This window comes from Otolemur garnettii, unplaced genomic scaffold, assembly GCF_000181295.1.
Source record: "Otolemur garnettii isolate 467f Iridium unplaced genomic scaffold, OtoGar3 scaffold00200, whole genome shotgun sequence".
Taxonomy (NCBI): Eukaryota; Metazoa; Chordata; class Mammalia; order Primates; family Galagidae; genus Otolemur; species Otolemur garnettii.
This window is the reverse complement of record NW_003852595.1, coordinates 2,398,906-2,419,994: the sequence shown is the minus strand read 5'-3', so window position 1 is coordinate 2,419,994 and position 21,089 is coordinate 2,398,906.

The following is a 21,089-nucleotide window of genomic DNA, read 5'->3' as shown; positions in this document are numbered from 1 at the left end:
CCCTAGCTTGTCCTGCATTCTTTTTTTTTTTTTATTTCTTATAGCATAACTATGTACATTAATACAATCATGGGGTACAGTGTGCTGTTTTTATACACATCTTGAAATACTCTCATCAAACTTGTCAACATAACCTTCATGTCATTCTCTTAGTCATTAAGTTAAGACATTCATATGCTGCTTTTAGAAAGATTGACTTGTACCCTTGTAAGATAAACCATATAGGTGACCCCACCAATCACCCTCCTTCCCCCATCCACCCCCTTCACCTCCCTCTCCCACCCCCTTCCCATATTCTAAGGCTATAATTAGGTTATGACATTCCTATAAAAGCTATGAATTAGTTGCAAAATAGGGCTGTGTACATTGGATACTTTTTCTTCCATTCTTGAGCTACTTTACTGAGAAGAACATTTTCTAATTCCATCCATATAAACAGGGAAGGAGGTAAAATCTCCATCTTTCTTTAGGGCTGCATAGTATTCCATGGTGGCTTGTCGTACATTCTTTCCAAAAATTGGGACTTTTTTAAAATGCCGTGGGATGTGGGACAAATTATTAAAAATTGGGACTGTCCCACCAAAAGTGGGACGTCTGGTCACCTTAGTTTACTGTCATTATTACCATTATACTGGGGAAAAGTATAGGGGCCAGATTGGGAAGAAGACATTTAGGATTTAGGTTTGGGCCTGTGAGGATTGAGACAAGCTTAAGATTTCTATCAGCAATCCAAGTGCAGACGTTGAATAGTCAGATTCACATGCAAATAAATCTCAAGATTAAGTGTAAATGTTATCAATGTATAGAACAAGCAGAAAGCGTGATACCAGGGGAGATCTCCAAGAGAACAGCTCCAAAGACATTGCCCTGGAGAACTCCAATACTGAGCAAGGAGCGAGGGATGTAAGAATGTCTGAGAACCAAATCAATCAAGTAATGTTGAGGATGAGGGCCTGCTCAGCTCACCCAGCTGCTTCTGATTGCTCAAGTTAAAAAAAAGAGTCATACTTTTGTATTAGATTTAGTTTTACAGAGGTCATCAATTAAAATCTTTCTGGTTGAGTGAGTGCTAAATAGAAGACAGGAACTGGAGACAGTGAATGAAATTGTGTCTTTCGGGAAGTTTTACTATGAAAGGCAATAAATCTGTTGATGTCCAAAGGAGAAAGTGAGATCAAGATACATTAATGTGAGGACAGTGGCAGCATCTGCGTATGCTGACGGAAGTGGCTCTTTCAAAGAGGGAAAAAGTTAATGGTGGATGAGGGGGTGAGACAAAAGTAAACATTCCCTTCTTGACTCCTGCGACTGGGGAGAAAGGAAAGCTGAGCAGGAGATGTGGGGTGCTCAGGGCTGAGGGGCCCAGGCCCCCCAGCAAAGGTGAGCACGGGTTTTCCTGCCCCTACCAGAAAAACTGTTCGTTCCTTGTGCTTCCTCAGTAATAGGAAAAATATCAGAAAATGTCATTGACCCAGTCCGTCTGTGGATAAGTAAACTGCTAAGACCTGATCTGAGATCTGACTACAGAGCCTGAGTCTCCTCTTGAATCCACCCGTTTCTCCAACCATCCTGTTCCATGCTTGTCCTACTGAAGGACAGACAGCAATTGTAGACCAGGCACTGGATCTGAGACTCACCTCTCCTCCTTGAAGGAAAATAACTCAACATGTCATTGAACAAAAAGGGCTAGGACTGAAATGGATTGACGTGTTTATGTAAAACTGGGACACGATTTTACTCTGTAATTAATTAGTCTGTGAACACTGATAAATGTACATTTCCTGACACCTTCAAAAAGCTATTCGCATCCCTCCCAATTACAGTCATCTTAGAAGCTTAACAGTCCAATATTTAATTAATGTGAAAATTATCACTGAGCCTCTAAACTGCACAGAGCATTTGTAAAGAAAGACTTGCAAAGCCTGGGTTCCCAGTGAGTCCAAAGTCTTGCATTAGCCTGCACCTATGGGAACCTGACAGGGGAAGTCTCATACAGAGGACTCGGGAGCCACGGGCCTTGAATTTTTTCCTAAGAGTAGTGTCAGATCCTTCTATAAAGGTCTCTCCGTACCGTTCTTACCCACAGCTGGATCAATCACTAAAGATTTATAATCAGCAGAGTAAATCAACAACCTACCAAATGGAAGAAATTGTTTGAAAACTATACATGTGATAAAGGGCTAATATCCAGAACCCAAAAAGAATTCAAATCTGCAAGAAATAAACAACTCCCTCAAAAAGTCAGTAAAACTATGAACAGATTTTTCTCAAAAGAAAATAAATGACCAACAAACATATGAAAATATGCTCATCACCACCACTCACCAGTGAAATCCAAAATAAAATTAATAAGATACCACCTTACCCCATGAGCATGGCCATTATTAAAAGTCAGAGAACAAGAGAGGCTGGCACACAGCTGCCGTGAAAAGCAAACGGCCAAGTGCTGCCGGTGGGACTATAACCCAGCACCACCTCTGTGGAACACAGCAGGAAAAGTCCCCCAAGAGCCAAAAGGACACCCACATTTGACCCTTCATGTGTCTGCCCAAAGGAAAAGAAGTAATTTTATAAAAAAGATACCAGTACCCAAATGTTTATTGCAACACAATTCATGACTGAGAAGATAGGAAATCAACCTAAACGTTCATCAACTGAAGAGTGGATAAGGAAAATATGCCGGGAGGTCACACACACATACACCCCGTGGAATACTACTCAGCCACAAAACAAAACGAAATGTCTTTGCAGCAACTAGGATAAAAGTAGAAACAATTGTCCTGAGGGAAATATCTCAGGAATGGAAAAACAAATGCCATGTGTGTTCTCACTGAGACTTCGGAGCTAAACACGGGGGGTATGTGGTCATAAAATGGAGTAACGAACATGGAGAACTAAGAAGGGGCTGGGAAGGGGGTGAGGGATGACAGCCTCACTGTCAGGTAGAGCGGCACTGCTCTGGTGAAAGTACAGGGAAAGCCCTGATTCAACATGACACAGCCATCCATGTAACAAAAATGCTTGTGCCCCTAAATGTAAATGTATCCATTTTTTTTTTTTTTTTTGTAAACTGTCCCTTAACTTGATTTGCTAAATTTTCCTCAAGGTGAGATTGAGATATTACATTTTTTGCAGGAATACTACGGAAGTCATGTTTTGTTCTATGCATCGTATGAAGAGGTGGATAATAGCAATTTTCCCCATTATTTGCAGTATTAACTTTACTTAAAGTGTTATCTGCCAGGGTTTCCTGTATCAAATTTTTTTAAACAAAAGATTTATTTATTGAGTCTCTGCTATGTGCCTAGTATTTTTCCAGAGAAAACAGATATATTCTGAAACACAGTTTCTCAAATTTCAGTTTCTCTTTCTGCAATATGAGAATCATAAGATTTGGCATGAAAGATTTCTAATAATTCAAGGGCTGGGCCCCTTTTCTAATTCCCACTTAGCCAGCAGAGAGCAGGTTTGTAGAGATACTGCTCGCCTTAGGTGGGCTGAAGCCCGGACACGGAGAGTGAGTGGCCTCAGGTGAATTTATTTCCTCTCTCAACTATTTCCCTGTAATATTAGAATGGTGCTAGCACCCCATGCAAAGCGCTGGTGAGAATTCAGTGATGTGAATGATGTAAAGAATCTGGCCTGCCATAAAGCACTTTGAGCTCTTCACGTTAAAGGCAGGTAAAATTGAAGTTACTTTCTAATTCGTAATTCCTGTCTTACAGAACACGTGGTGTCCTAGTGGGACCAAGGAGGGCAGATTTTTCCATTAAAATTTAGTCTCTTAGGAATTCCTAGACTTCTTTTATTAGCCTCACTCACAGGACTATGAAGCATTCTGTGACAATTTCTTTATTTCTCAAAATGGGCTAACAGAGGGCTCCACGAACGTACATCGTCTATTTAATGAGTAGCTCTGATGTGATCAGAAATGATTCCTGTTAGAAACAAAATTTTTAAAAAACCACAATTTCAAACATTTTCTTAGTTAACTGCCTTCTTCTAGAATAAACTTTGGCTGTTGAGACGCTCTGTGGTGAGCAGGTCTATGGAACCGACCCCAACTCTGGAGAAGCGGACAGGATGAAGAAAGAGGCTGACAGATTCGGTTTCTAAGATGAAAACATTTACTAGGGACTTTGGGAACTAAAGCCAGTCCCAGGTGACCATGGTTAGATCTCCATGACATTACCCCCGGACCCAGGGCTTCTATACCGTAGGCAAAAATGTGTAGATCAATAGAAGTTGACCCCTCAGAGAAAGGCAAAAAATGCTGAATGAATGTGCTAAGGGCGGAATTGATGGCCAAGTTTGTTTTGACCTACAGGCAGGTTAACTGTAGACAAAGTAGAAATCTAGAGCCATTCCCGCAACAGGGTTGAATTAGAAGTCAGCTTGGTGAATTAACATCCAGGATGAAGTTGCTGTGCTGTCCACACGGGCAGAGTGATGCTCGGATCCCTGCTTGCTGGTCCTTCACCCTGAAGGGTGCCCAGGTCTGCCGTTATAACAGTCATGCCTTATATGGCTGCATACAGGGATATTGACCTGTTTCATCCTCTTTAATTTTCAGAAAGGGAAAAGAGTATTATCCCCATTTTACCACTATGTAAGTTGTAATTCAAATAAGTGAGAAAATGTGCTCAAAGGCACAGAACTAGTTTACCAGAGATTCAGTCTCCCAATGTCAAAATCCACTGCTAGTCCTCTTTTTTACAACGCTTAGTGATTGACTTCTGAAGACTTTGGATGTTCTCACCACCATACTCACCATGACCATGGCAAGTTCAGCTACCGGCCTTGCTCTAAAATTTGATGAATGAATCTTTTTTCTGTTTTATTAGAGAGTATGCTAGTATTGGGACTGTAACAATAAGCATCCACAGACATAATTGCAAAATTAAAATAGAACTGCAGTTGGTGTCTTAGAGAACTATAGTATGATGCTCACATATAATAAGAGAATTTTATCCAGTCTGAGGATGGAGCCAGGAAACATTTCCTAAAGAAGAATCAAGGCTGAAATCTGAAAGCTAAGTGGCAGCTAACCGGAGAGTAGTGAGGAGAAGGAAATGGCACAGGGAGGAGTGGGAGGGAGGACAGTGTGTCACCAGGGAAGCCGGAGCAGAGGCCAGGGAGAGGGAGGTGAGCAGGGAAGCCGGAGCAGAGGCCAGGGAGAGTGTGTCACCAGGGAAGCCGGAGCAGAGGCCAGGGAGAGGGAGGTGAGCAGGGAAGCTGGAGCAGAGGCCAGGGAGAGGGAGGTGAGCGGGTGAGATGAGGCCCACACTGCTGGACAGCGAGGCTGGGAGTGAAATGCAGAGGCCAGGGAGAGGGAGGTGAGCGGGTGTGGTGAGGCCCACACCACTGGACGGCGAGGCTGGGAGTGAAATGCAGAGGCCAGGGAGAGGGAGGTGAGCGGGTGAGGTGAGCCCACACCGCTGGACGGCGAGGCCAGGAGTGAAATGCAGGGGCGTGGAAGCTGCTTTCTTGCACCAAGTCAGTTCCTCTGCAGGGTTCACAGGACCCGGTGGCATCAGTGGGTCCACTGGACTGCACGGTCTGGAAAATATCTTAGACAACAGCCTTAGGCTTAGCATTGAAGAGGTTATCTATAGAAGAGATTAAGGGAAGTTATATGATTTTGTGACAAAAGGCTATGTGATCCTTGTTTTTGTGCGTCTTTTATTTTTATTTTTTGAGATAGACACTGTCAGCCTTGGTAGAGTGACCGTGGTATTACAGCTCACAGCAACCTCCAACTCTTGGGCCCAAGTGATTCTCTTGCCTTAGCCTTCCAAGTAGCTGGGACTATTGGGGCCCACCACAATGCCTGGCTATTTTTAGAGACAAGGTCTCACTCTGGCTCAGGCTGGTCTCCAACCTGTGAGCTCAGGCAATCCACCCGTGTTGGCCTCCCAGAGAGCTCAGATAATAGATGTGAGCCACCGCACTGGCTCGGCTATGTGACTCTTAAGCTGTAAACTTCTGTAAGAAGTGGGTCACATGGCAAAAACTCATTACTATTTAGCTGTGTTTTTCCAAGACTCATACCCTCGCTGAAATCCCAGCAACTTGGTTTCAGTTTATTGTATTAGGACTGTTTCGGTGGTGTATTTGTTAAAATTGATGAACCCACGTTGGCACATCCTATCATGCTAAGTCCATAGTTGACTTTGGGATTCATTCCTGGTATCATAACCGAATAGATCTTCACCACCATAGTAAGAAAAAACTACACTTTAGAAAGACTCCTAATCCAGATTGGAAAGCCAGGAAAGCATCCACTGGGACCTAATGACAAGGAATGCCATCCAGGGAAGAGGTAGGGACACACTTTCCAAGCCAAGGTAGCAGGCGAGGAGCAGGTCCACAGGCACAAAGGAGGGTGAGCAAACCCTAGAGGGGAAGATGGGCTCAGAGAGGAGGTTGGAGGGTTAGGGAGGGGCCAGCGTGGGTCTCACATGCCATGGTAGAGAGTGTGCGATTTATCTTAAGCCATTGCAACTTTTCAGCAGGGAAGAAATGAGATTAACATATGTGCTCTATCTGGCTATGGAATGGAAAGGGGATTGATGAGGACACCATGGTAGGTAGAGAAATACAAAAAAGCTATTGGTATAGCCAAGCAGGAGGTGTTGGTGACCCGACCTGGAGCAGCTCAGCAGGGACAAACGGACTCATGCCATCTCCAGAGGTAGGACAGGTGGATGTGCTCTCTCACATGAGCGGCAGGTTCTAAGCACAGTGCCCATCACGCCTGCAGCCCCTTCTCACAGAAGTGACTGTCCACGGCCTCCGCATCAGGTGATGCCACCACACAGCGGGGCTGGGTAGTGAGAGGGTGAAGTTGAGTGTCTGACCCAAACCTGGGATACAGCCTGATTTAAACAAATTCACATTGCTTCTCATGGAATTCAAATCAAAATGTACAAAGGTAAAGATCAAAGCACAGTTTAAAACTTTGCGGAAGCCGAGCCACGAGGAGAGCAGCGTCAAACTGGAGCCTGGACAGACACTGCCGTGTGTTCCACGCTGCAGAGGGGACTTCAGCCACCCTGGGCCATACCCACCCTCAGCTCCTGCCTTTCCTGAGGTTTTTTGGCCTTTCCGAGGTCCCATGCTGTGTTTTCCTATTAGCCCTTCATGGTGTGAGAAAAATTGAGTTAATCTCAATTCCTTGAAAACGAGTTAGTCTATTACAGAAGAGGCTATTATGTATCTCTTAAGAAGGTCAAATGTCGGGCCTCCTCAAAGGTACTGAGAAAATAAGTTTTTGTTTCAAAACCCATTCCCAGAGGGATCCCTGGTTAACTGGCTGTCATCTTCAGGAGCACACAGGAAGATTAGATTTGGTGGCAGTGATTTGTGATTCTGTATTTTCAGTTGGAAATAAACAAGGAGAAAAGGGGCTTCCATGGTAGCCAGAGGAATTTAGATCAGGTTTTCTTTAAAAGTAATGGATATTTTGCACTGGAAAGCCTACACAATGGCTCTTCCTCTCTGCATAAAGTAGATAGTGAGTCATTTTACAGAAGCATTACCGGAGTTCAGTGTGCTCGCTCCTCTCCAGGCTTTATGTGTGTGGTGATTACACTTACGGGACCAAAAAGCAACTCATGGGCTCTGGTGGCCACAGAGCCCCAGGGAGCACTCACGAGAGACTCCAGCCTGCAGGCCTTTATATCACCCTGTGGGAGGGAGTGGAGTGACAGACACAAGGTCAGCATGTAGATTCAGGAGGCCTCCCCTGATGGCTTGGTTCCATGCAATCTAAGTTTCTATTTTGGAATCTTTGAAGTGGAAGTAGGAATATTTTTCTTCATTATTGTGATAATTAGGGAGAGTTACTCTGTATGAAAGCATCGTGTAAATGAAAGTATCACAACACACTGCTGGTGTTTGTGAGACCGCGTGTGGGACAGGAGTGTGGGGCCGCGTGTTCAATGTAGTTTAGAGACTTCTGATTTAGTTTAAAGACAAGACTGAGATCTAGAAGGAAGAAAATGAACACCTACATCCTTAGAGTTTACAATTTTCCCTTCTACTTTTTTTCACTAATCCAGTCATTCAACAAGTATTTGTTGGTATAGAATTAAACATTGGCTATTTAAAAGTCAGCAAGACACATGTGGCCTCTGCCTTCCCACCGAATGCAGAGATAAGATAACCAGTAACTATAATACTGTGTTTTAAAACCTATCATAGTAGAAATATGTTTTATGGGTACATAGGAAGGAAATCTGGCCAAGACTCATGAGAAAGCAATATAATATAAAAATTCTGGATTTATCTTTCCTTCCCTATTAGACTGTAGCCAGATTCTCTTAATAGAATCTGGTTTACTGATCTTTGCATTCTCTGTAGCATCTGAAATATTACCTTGAACAGGTACTTGCCAGAAGTGTATCCTACTGATTGGCTTGGGGCCACTCACATCCATCCCAATCTTGTACTATCCTCCAGCATTAGAAAGCTAAAATCATATTTCCTGATTCCTTGCACATCTAGTTAAGAATGTAACTTGGAGCAGACCAGTTAGACACAATCACATGGGATTTGTTTTGGAAATGAGTTAAACAGACACAGAAGTAGTACACAAAGCATCCATTATTGATACAGATTGTAGCAGGGACATAGGGCTGGAGCCAACAGATGTAACAATGACTTCCTGGATTGTAGTCAAGGTGGTGCGAACCTGAGGCCAGCCACTTGCAAAGCAGCGTCCTGGTTCCCTGGCTTTTGAACAAGAATTTGTCAGAAATACACACTAGGCCCCATATAAAGCACTATAAAGAACTACATTTGACAAGGCCACCTACCAAGTGTGAAAATTGTGAAAATAAGCACAATGGCCAGGCTTAATCAACTACACTAGTAATTCTCCTTGAGATGGTCTACGAATGTGGTGTTTGTCAGTAATTTGGAGCCACACAAAGCCAATCCCTGTAGCTCTGTTCCATGTTTAGAACTGGCATTGAACAAGGGGACAATTTAATCCATCATATTTAAGAATATGTGCCTTTCACTTCTGTGGTTTATCTTACAAGGGTGCAAGTGAACCTTTCTAAGAATAGAATATGAACGTTTTGGCACAATAACTAGGTAAATGACATGAAGGCTAAGTTAACCAGTTTGATGAAATGTTTCAAATTGTATGTGAAAACACCACACTGTACCCCAGAAAAGCATTAATGTACATAGTTACCATTCAATAAAAAATAAATAAATAAATAAAAGAATATGTGTGGTCTTCACAGGTCTAAGAAAAAGGAATCAATGAACAGAATCAGGTCAGTGTATGGCATCTTAGAGGAGATGGAGACCAGACCAGTAGACAGAAGTCATACCCTCAGAAAGTACGACTCTGAAGATTAGTACGACTCTGTAGGCTATAGAACCATGACACTCACCTAGAAGATTCTCTACCTAATTCTCTTGAATCTGTTTCCACATTCATTATAGGTTTTTGAAAATAGCTAATGCCCATCACATAAAAGCATTTTAAATATATAAATTCATTCTCTTTTTTTTTTTTTTGCCCTTACTTTTTCAAAATCCACTTTTTAGATGAAAGGCTGACACTCATAAAGGTAAGTGACATATCCTAGTTCCATAGCTAGCTGTTGGCACAGCCAGCTCTCTAGCTCTTTGATGCCATGTGTAGAATCTTGAGTGGTATTTTATATCATGCTGCCTCCCAAAGGGAGAGACTGCAGTGATCGATGACATTGATGTTCAGCTTCTGAATTGATGACATTGATGCCAAGCAGAGTTCTCTATAAAATAAACTACGCCTGATTGTGAAATAATCCCTTGTGTTGGGGTAGCATGACTTCTCAGACCTCATCCACGCCCCCAGACTTGGTGCCTTAATTACATAAATTTTAAGGGTCCAGAAGTCAATAACAGGCTCAAGAACATGCTGAACCCATCAATGTGCTCCCATTCAGAGGGCTCTAACATGGACAGCCTGTAGACCCCTTAATTTTCCCCTTTCTTATAAGGCCACAGCTGCATCTCTCTTCCTCCTCCCTCTTTCCCCGGAAGCTGCTATGGTTTATGTGTGAAGCTCTTGGTGTTTACTATAACTGCAGGACACAGACTTCTGAGCTATTTTGGTGCTAGGCTTACCCCATGCTGTTCTCTACATAGATAATAGATTTTATCATTTCATATCCCAGTCTTGTCTTGAGTGTTCTCTCTTAAATATGGGCTCCAGCAAGAGCCGAGAGTCTTAGCATCTGGTTTCATGATATAATTTCAGGGTCAACAAGAAGGCAACTCTAACCCTCATAAAATTTTGTCTCCATCTGCTCAATGGTATCTAAAAATTCACAGAGATTTATTCATTTAAGCTGTGACTTCCTGCATTTCCTACAGTTCAGATGCCCCTAGGAAACTAGTATATTAAGTTTCATCAGTTATTAACATCCTACTGCGCCTGAGTTTATCAGATCTTCTAATTACAGGAAGTTCTCAATAGGGAGGGCCAGAGAGGAATGCTCAGATCAGAAGGCTGTGTTAAAGACACAAGGACCTCTTGTTTGTCCTCTCTCTCTAGAGCCCAGCAGAAGGACTGAGACCAAAAGTGTCAAAAGCTAATTCCCACTCTCTCCATCTTCTCTCTGCTGTTTCACTAGACCCAGACTCTGGCTCCTGAGGCCACCTTCTTAGTGTGATAATGGAACTGTAAATGACCTCAGGGCAGAAATTCAGCTCCCTGTGTCCCTTCCACCTAGAAATGGGATGGCCACATGTCAGTGCTCAAATTCCATTTGTTTAGAAAACAGTTGTGAGACAAGGACCTCCCAGTGAGCATCCTGAGGTTCTTACTTAACCTCTCTGGAGCATTTGTTCATATTCCTTCTTCTTGGAACACTTTCTCCTCTGGTATTTGTGTTCCCATGCCTTCCTGGGGTGGAGGTGAAGGGATGCAGATGGCTCACTGATTAAGAAATTAAACTCTGCAGTCACAGGAACACAGCTAAAATTCAAGATCTTGGCCAAGTGCAGTGACTCACGCCTGTAATCCCAGCACTCTGGGTGGATCACTTGAGCTCAGGAGTTTGAGACTAGCCTGAGCAAGAGTGAGACCCTGTCTCAAAAAAATAGATAGGCATTCTAGCAGGAGCCTGTAGTCCCAGCTACTAGGGATGGGGAGGCAAGAGGATCACATGAGCTCAAGAGTTTGAGGTTGCTGTGAGCCATGATGTCACAGAACTCTACCGGAGGCAATAAAGTAAGCTATCTCAAAAAAAAAAAAAAAATCATGTGGCCTAGGCAGGGACTTAACTCTCTAATCTTGTTTCTTCATGAAAAATCCAGGAATCATAAGTTTGCAATAAGGAGTACATAAAATAACCCTTGTCAGCATTATATAGCCCCACATACGGAGTCAGCCATTGATGCCAGTAGCTGGTGCTCTAATATGTGTAAACCCTGGTGGCTATTTCTTACACTCCTGCTTGTTCATCGGTACTTAACTCTTCACTGATGAGGAAACTGAATATTCCTCAGGATTCCATTCTCTTTTGTTTTTAACTCTATCTGCTCTTTATAAATTCTTATCTACTCTACAGCCTCGATCACCCATTATACCATCATGAAATGCCTCTTAATTCTTAACTCTCGTTTTGGAACCATAAACTCCTGTGGTGCCAGATATTACTATTCGTTCACCCAAACTCACCTTCCCTACCTCTCGGGTGCACTGCTAGGCCTCATTTCCCCGCCTTCCTTACAGTTTTGTATGGTCATGTCAGTAAATTCTGCCAGTAAAACACAGTGTAGATAAGATGAGCCACCTCCAGATTGGCACATAAACACCTCCCATGTGATCCACCATCCTCTCCCCATCTCTTAGGGCAAATGGTCAAGGAGATGTTGGAGTCCCTAGTGAATAGTGAAGCCAGGAGACTGAAGAAACCAGTGTCCCTAAATGACCACAAGGATGGCTACTTGCCAAACAAGATCATCTGCCTTGCTCTTTGCATGAGCAAGAATAAACTTTTACTAAATTAAGACGTTGAGATTTTAGAGGATTGTTTGTTACAGCTGCTAGTGTTGCTTCCCTTAATTAACATGCACTTTCTCTAGCAGCCTAGTACACCTTTCACTTTGCTGTCTCTGCAAATCAAACTTAGCATGTCTAAAACAGAATTCATAATTGTTGAAATTTTTACTGACAAAGATTCTTTGCTTGATCAAAAGTTAGTCTGGTTTCTGAACCTTCTCCTAGGCCCATTTGTGCACTTCCTTGTAAAATCCAGTTTTAGCAAAGAACCACCCTGCTAAGTCAGTGTGATGTTATGCAATAATGATATATACATACATACATACATGTGTGTGCATATACATATGTATGTATGTATGTCTCTGCCCACCCCTTCTCAATTCCCTTTACAGACCTTTTAAAACTCTTAATAGATTAGGACACTGGAGATTCGTTTGTTCTAATATTTGATTCTTGGCCCCAGTTCCTATCACAGAGCTCCTAAGGCCTTTGTAATTTCCTGAACTTTAAAGTCCCTGGAATTTTCTGGGTGATAGGAGCATCCTTTGTTCTCATTAGGTGACTATGGGTGGGCTCCTGGAGAGCCTCATGAAGGGGGCTGGCTTCCAGCAGAACCAACCGTGTGATTAGAGAATTAGAACTTTCAGCCTTATCCACAGACCTTAGAGGGGAGGGGAGAGAGGCTGAAGGTTGAGTTGATTACCAAAGGCCAATAGTTGATCATGGCTATGTAATGAAGCCTCCATAAAAAACAAAAAGGACCAGGTTCAAGGAGTTTCTGGACAGCTGACCACGTGGTGGTGCCTGGAGGGTGGTACACCCAGCCAGGGCACGGGAGCTCCACGCCCCTGCCCACATGCCTTGCCCAGTGCATCTCTTCCATCTGGCTGTTCATCCATACCCTGTACATCAATAAACTTAAGTTTTCCCATGAGTTCTGGGAACCACTCTAAATTAATCAAACCTGAGGAAGGGGTCATGGGAACCTTGATCTGTAGCTGGTCCTTCAAGAAGCATCAGTGAAAATCTACTACTTGTTATCTGCATCTGAAGTGGGGAGCAGTCTTGTGGGACTGAGCCCTTAACCTGTGGGATCTGGTTCTAACTAACTCCAAGTAGAGAGAGGCAGAATTGAATTGGATTAGAAGATACCACTGGAGAATTCCCTGGTGTGCAGGTTAAAAACCTGTACACATCTTGTGTTGAGTGGTGTGTGGAAGCAGGAAAAACACTTTGTTTATTTATCAAACAGAATCTGTTTAACAAGAATGCCCCAACCTTGAAACCGAATCACATCAATGTCTGATTGCATTCCTCACCGCCCATCATCCCCCAGGGGATGTCTGATTCACCTGGCCTGTCTTTAGCAAGAATTCCAATAGGTTGGTTTCGCCAGAATCCTCCTTACCCCGGGGTTTACTCTTGGTTATGTTCCATCCACTGATCCCCACCCTTCTCCTTGGCTATAATCTTCCACTTTCCTGTGCTGTGTTCGGAGTTGAGCCCAATCTCCTCCCCAGCTGCAAGACCCCTTGTTCCTCTATGTGTCTTGATGGTCCTAAACAATGTCTTCCTCACCATATTTAACAAGTATATTTTTAGTAAGTTTTCCTTTGATGTTACAAAGCCTCACTAGGTGAATAATAATGGTGGGATACCTGTCAGATCCTCCAGGACTAGACCCCGTGTGCCTGGTAGGCCCGGGCAGGAGGGCACAGTGCCCCAGGAGGCCTGCTGGGCTCCCTGGCTCCTGAGCTATATTACCTACGCATAACACATATCCTTATTTTTTCCTCAAAAATTTGGCCAAATAAAAGGGCACAATATACATGGTAAAACAGTGTACTTAGGTGAACTCTCCTCAGTTCCTGTATGAATGTTTATGGTGCAAGATCTGATACTAGGAATGATTAAACTTCTCAAAGGCAGAGCCTCATTAGAGCAGGTCACAAGGGTGCTTTATTAAACTAGAAGAAAGATAAGTTTACAGTGAGAACTATAACTGCCCAGAACAATGGTTACTTGAATCAGCCTGAATAGCTGATTCAAGTATGCCTTTAGGAATACTTCAAGTGATAAGAATTAAAACAGAAGATGCACCAGAACTCAAAAAAAGGAGAATTTATTATGAGATTTGAGGATTTAACCAAACTGGCTTACAATAGTCTGATTACACTATTACACCTCATGCCATTATTATGAGAATTACCCTTCATTCATTCTTCTCCTTTGTTCCACCAATACATTTCTCTTTCTAAATCTTCTTTCTTTGGTGGATCCTCAACATTAGTGCCTTACTTCACACCCTCATCATTTCAGACCTAGACTATAACAGCTTCTTAACCAACATAGCCTTTACCTACACTTTTACTCCTTTACTTTCTTTTTTTTTTTTAAGAGATAGTAATTCAAGTTTTTGATTTGTTTGTTTATGTTTTATTTCAGGTTAATGTGAGGGTACAAAAATGTGAATTTTTTAGGTAAAGTTCCTCTTATAGTTATGACCTGTATCCAAAAGGTGTGTCATACACCCTAACCTTGTGCCCATTGAGTGAGCGCACCCAAACTCCTCCTCCCCTCTCCCCTGAACTTGAATTGAAACGAGCTTTTCTCCTATGTAGGTGTGAATTAAAGTGTCTACTGGCTTGAAATTATTACTGAATACATTGGATAATTGATTTTCCATTCTCGTGATACTTTACTAAGAAGAATGTGTTTCAATTCCATCTAGGTTAATACAACAGGTATGAAGTCACCATTTTTTTATAGCTGAATAGTAGTCCATGGTATGTATATACCACATTTGTTAATCCATTCCTGAGCTGATGGGCATTTAGATTGTTTCCACATCTTGGTGATTGTAAACTAAGCTACGATAAACAATCTAGTGCAAATGTCCTTATAATAAAATAAGTATTGTTCATCTGGGTAGATGCCTAGTAGTGGGATTGGAGGATCAAATGGGGGATCTAATATGAGTTCTTTGAGGATTCTTCATACTTCTTTCCAAAGAGGCTGTATTAGATTACAGTCCTACCAGCAGTGTAAATGTGTTCCCCTCTCTCCACATCTGTGCCGGCATCTACAACTTGGGGGGATTTTGTGGTGTGGGATAATCTTACTGGAGTTAGGTGATATCTCAGGGTGGTTTTGATTTGAATTTATCTGATCATTGGGGACGATGAACATTTTTTCACGTTTGTTAGCCATTCATCTGTCTTTCTCAGAGAAGGTTCCGTTCATGTCTCTCTCATCTTTCTGAAAATGCATATGAAATCAATGATTTTTCAAGTTTAGAATTTATCCATGTTTTTTTCTTTAGGATAAAATTCAAAGTCCACAGCAGGATTTTAAGCTCCTTCTTGCACCATTCCCTGCCTGTCTCACCAATCCTCCATACTCTAGCCATGTGGAAATGCGTACAGTCTTCTCTAAACAGGACAGGCCTTTGTCCTCTTCTGACTGAGTACAGGCTGCTTCCCTCACCGTGATGACCTTCCCTCCTTTCTTCTCTGCTGACTCCTTCCTGTACTGGCTTAGCTAAGCCTCCAATATGCCCTTGGCACCCCCTCCTCCATCCATCACAGAGCATGTCCTAGAATACCCTAATTTTCCTACTTACCAATTTCTCTTACACTGAGTTCCTAAATAAATGATTTTTATTTTGCTTTTATATTACCAACTCCTAGTATAGTACACAGCACATAATAGTTGCTTGATAAATATGTATAGAACAAATAAATGAACTTATGAGAGGAAGAGGTCTATCGTTTTTGATCAAAAACTCTTTTGATTACTTCAAATTATTATTTAATCATTTAAGTTCAATTCCTACAAAAACATAAAAATTTTGCATATTTTGTACCTGAGGAACTGATTTCAGAGGAGTTAAGGAACTTTCTCAAAGCTACATAGGTAGTAAATTGAAAGCCCAGATTTAAACACATATAAGACTCTAAAAATCAACTTGTTATGCTTTGGGCCATTTTTGTACAACTGACCATTGGTTCAAAAGGAGTTCAGGTATATGATTATCGGTTAGCTCATCAGAAAAAGTTTCATGTAAGAAGCAAGTCCCTGCAGTGCTGATGTGATGTTAGAAGAGCTCAGGCTGCTGCTCTTCCCTGGATAGCTTTTCTTCCCATGTACACAGCACTGCAGACAGGCCTGAAATAGCTCACGTTTTTAGCTGCTCATTCCCAAATGCAAAGAGAAAGCTGAGAAACAGATGCACTCAGCAGAAGGCTGGATGAGTGAACTCCCCAGGAAAGAGCTGAGGAGAATGTAGACCAGAGCCAGGTCAGCATTTATGAACACTTACTAAGAGCAGCTAGCCAGGCTGGGCATTTTCACCTGTGTGATGCCTTATTTTTTTCCCTGGTAAGAAAACATGGCTGTGACTTGTTCTGAATCTCAGAGAGAGCATATGGAGAATGGGGATTAGATTAAAACCTACTCTCCAATATTTGTTAGAGGTTTGTGGGGACACTTGCTAATCCCTCACTCCCTCCTCCTATCTGGATATCAACCAAGACACTATAAACCCAAAGGAACAAATGAGGGCCAAAATAACCTTTTCAGATATTTTTACTGGCAAAGCTAATCTGAGAAGCACAAGAGGGCCTCCTACCTTCCTTCAGAAACCCTCCTAGACTTTGAAAAGCCTGTGACACAAAAGTCTCCACTCAGTGGCATATGGAAAAACTCAAAAAGAACAGAGAGTTGACTCACCTACCAGAAATCAGGCCTGCGTAATGTTCTGTCTCAAGGAGGAAGAGAGACACACGCTGTCCCTGGCAACAGCAGGACTGACAGACCAGCAGCCCACATGTCACCGCAGTCCCATTAACAGAACGACCCTCCCTCCTGGCTTCCATGCACATCACCACAGTCCTGTTACTATAATGAACATACCTCCTGGCTTCCGTGGTCCCCTGTGCTTCAGCCACTCCTCCCAAGGGGGGGAACGAGTGACAGTGGAATGTCACTGCTCACACCTGAAAAGTGTGGAAATCCTTCAGGGAAAAAAATAACAGGAAGTCGAGATTGCCCAAAATACTTCTCCTGTATTAATATCCTTATATTCAGCTGTGTAGAATATTTAAGCCTTTGAAATAGAGTCTAAAGTTAATACCAGGCTCCACGGATGTTGGAAACAGCAGAGAGCCACCATAATGTTAGGAAAAACCTTAGGAACATTCTTCATTGTGGCATTTGTATTCAACACTGAATATAATGATAACTATGTTTGTAACTTTTTGAGAATTACAGGGTCTTCTTCTCTTGAATTTCACAAAAGAAGTTGTGATTTTACTACTAAGCCAAATCATTATCTGCCTTGATTGGCCAGCTGCTTTACTCCCCAAAGAGACTAGGAGCCGATTTTCATATCTGTGTTCTTCATGAGACATAATTAAATGTGGATTCACGAAATGTGGATTGAACCAATAGCTTCTCCATAGTGTAGTCTAGAAACTACCACGGGGTTAATGTGCTTGAGTTCTACTTCACCAGGATCCCTCAGTGTGGTCTAGAAATTATCAGAGGGTTAACATGCACAAGTTCTACTTCACCAGCATCCCTCAGTGTGGTCTAGAAATTATCAGAGGGTTAACATGCAAAGTTCTACTTCACCAGCATCCCTCAGAGCAGGTGGCAGTGCCAAACACATGGTGGGAAATGAATGAAAGATTTACTTAGTAAATAAGGAACATAAAATCTCAAAGAAGCTTTCTCCTCCCTCCCTCCCTGCCTCTCTCCCTCTTTCCTTCCTTCCTTCTATCTTTTATTAAGAAATAGGGTCTCGGCTCGGCGCCTGTGGCTCAAGCGGCTAAGGCGCCAGCCACATACACCTAAGGTGGCGGGTTCAAATCCAGCCCGGGCCCAGCCAAACAACAATAATGGCTGCAGCCAAAAAACAGCCAGGCATTGTGGCGGGTGCCTGTGGTCCCAGCTACTTGGGAGGCTGGGACAGGAGACTCGCTTGAGCCCAGGAGTTGGAGGTTGCTGTGAGCAGTGAAGCCATGGCACTCTACCCAGGGGGATAGCTTGAGGCTCTGTCTCAAAAAAAAAAAAAGAAAGAAATAGGGTCTCCATCTGTCCTCTAGGCTGGGGTGCAGTGATATAATCATAGCTCTTGGGCTCAAGTTATCCTCCCACCACACCCTCCCAAGTAGGTGGGACTAAAGAAACTATCTTGTTCTTCAGAAAGCCCATGTTGTTTCTTGAAGATCCAGTTGGTTGCCATTCATACACTCAGGCATAAAGGAAACATCCCACCTCAAGCCTGTTGTTTAGATTGTGTTCCTTAATAGTCTAAATTCTTCCAACCAGCATCTGGCTGGACTGTCCTGAATGTTCTGGCTGCCCATCTTATTGACCTTGTATTACCTCCTCTTCTGGCTTGACACACACTCACGTTTTTCCCAGTGACTATGCCTAATTTACTGTCATAGCTGGAGCATTCAGCGGTATCCTTCAAAATACCACATTTCTCAGTTCTTCCAGATTCCTGGGATCACTTTCATTTCCCTGTTTTCTCATCAAGTATAGTTTGACCAATGTTGTGACAAAAATACAGAGCCTTCTATGCAAAAAAAAAAAAAAAAAACCTCAAACACAAAAACCCCTCAAACATTGCCAATCACTAGAAAACAAGTAGTTTTCTTGCTCAAGTGATAGCCACACAACCCAATGTTGCCCAGTCTACCACAATGCCAGGGAGTTGTATTAAGTGTTCATCTATGGCAGCTAATATTCAGTATTCAGTAACATTAATTTATCTTCTTCATTTGAGCTCTTTGTGCAATTCAGTTGTCAATTCTCGCATTCCTGATGCTCTAATATGAATCAAAACTATAATGATAATAAATAACCATGATGGAGCTTTATGTATCAGCTGCTTTCCTAAGAGATATATATATATATATAATACGTACATATTATATGTCATAAATGTATATTATATATAACTAAAAACCTTTAAAGTTAGTAATATTTCTGTTCTGTAGATGAGTAAACTAAAGTGCTAAATGTTTAAGTAATTTGACCAATGTTTGATGAAAATGTGCCTCAAATCCCCACTTCCATAGTTATGGAGTCTGAAATCCTCCCTGATGATTTATGAGACTCCCTGAGTGTTTTACAGCCTCAGAGACATTTCAGAACCGGGGCCCTTGATTTCTCATTTGATGCATCTGACGCCTACAGTTGAGCCCTTGCTCAGATTCAGTAAACACACTCAGCCTTTCCTCCTTTGGTTCAGACAAATTAAGTAATAAAACTTGATCACTGAAGTGATGAATATCAAAATGTCAGTTACATTGCTTAAAAATGTGATTGAAGAACATGTCTTTGAATCTATAGACAAATACACTTATTAATTATCCCCACTTGAAATATATGAGTCCAGCTGTCTTGGTCACTTCAACAAATGGAAACCCACTGTCTTTCCCAACCTTTCCCTGTGAGTTGGTGGAGCAATGATGTTGGCTCAAGGGGAAAAAAAGAAAAGGAAAAGCACCCAGAAGATTCTGAATTAATTTTTTCTTCTAATCTCACATTCAGGTAAGTCATTTTCCCTCTCCTAGGCACAGCCAGAGTGTTATTCCAACTGGAGACCTTCTTCCTGGAAGGATTTTCACAGGAAGTGAAGGTTCTCCGTAAAATCCAGACATGAAATTCAGCCCATTCAGTTCCATGAATTTAGTAGATTTCATTAAAAGTCTAAATTCAAAAACTGAATGTAAATCACAGCAATGTTCCAATTCCTAATTTTCTATCTTTTTTCCCCCAAATCTATCCTACAAAGAAAATAAATTTAGATGGAAAATGTAATTTTAAAAATTTAATAATAATGATTACTGTTATATTTGTATCAATTTTTATTTTTAAATATTTTATTTTACAGTGGGTTTAATTGTACATACTTGCTTTAAGTAAGCTTTGAACATAGACATAACAAAACCCAAAATTAAAGACCTGAAAATCTGAAAAAAAGTGTATTTTTATATCTTCAACTGCAGCTGAACATGGTCATATCTGATGCTCCCTTATAATAAACAGAGGGCAGAGCCGTTGAAAATAAGCTAAGATAAGCCAAACTTATATATAAATGTTTTTTTAAATCTTTTTAAAAATCAGATCTCAAGACAAATAAAATGAAGGTAATTCTTTCAATAATTCAAAATAATATGGATTTTTATTCAAATTGTTCAATGTATAAGAAAAAAGACTGCATCAAATTTTTGTACTGTGTGATTTTTCTTGGGAAAAAAATGATTGATTCTTTACTTTTGAAAAAAAATCTAGTGTATTAGCCAAGTTGAGAATTTGATCCCCAATCTCATTAATTCACATATGTTCTTTAATTAAAAATTTAATTTAGAACTTTTATGGAACATTAATCTTCAAAGCACCCAGGAAAAGTGAGTGAAGTTTAGTAACATTCTTCTTCAGGCTTTCTGTCACAAATATTCAACAAGTATCTATTGGTAAAAAGAGAAAAAAATAAAATAAAATGGAAAGCAGAAGTATTACCAATGTTTCTAAAGTGATTTTAGTATAAGGAGGTCGGGCAATTCTAAAGGAAAAACCTAGTCACAAATATGAAATTTTAAAATATGTGTAGTTAAGAATGGTGATGAAGAAACATAAAATATGTTGACAGTTGCAGTGGCTGATAATAATTTCTCCCCTAAAGACCACATCCTAATCTTTGGAACCTATGAATATGTTACATTACATGGCCCAAGGGACTTTGTAGATGTGATAACAGTTTGGGGCCTTAAAACAGAGATTCTCCTAGATTCACTGGGGCTCCCAGTCTAATTATGTGAGCTCTTAAAAGTAGAGAACTTTCTCTGGCTGGAGGCAGAGAAATATGCAAGGAAAGCAGGAGGCAGAGAGACGTGTGGTGGAAAAGGAACTGGAGGAGATGTGGCAGAGGAGGAAGCCATGAGAGAGATGTGAAGTTTGAGCAGGACACAGCCTGCCATTGCTAGCTTTCGAGATGGAGAAACAGGACCAGGAGCAGAGGAATATAGGCAGCCTCTAGAACAGTGGTTCTCAATCTTCC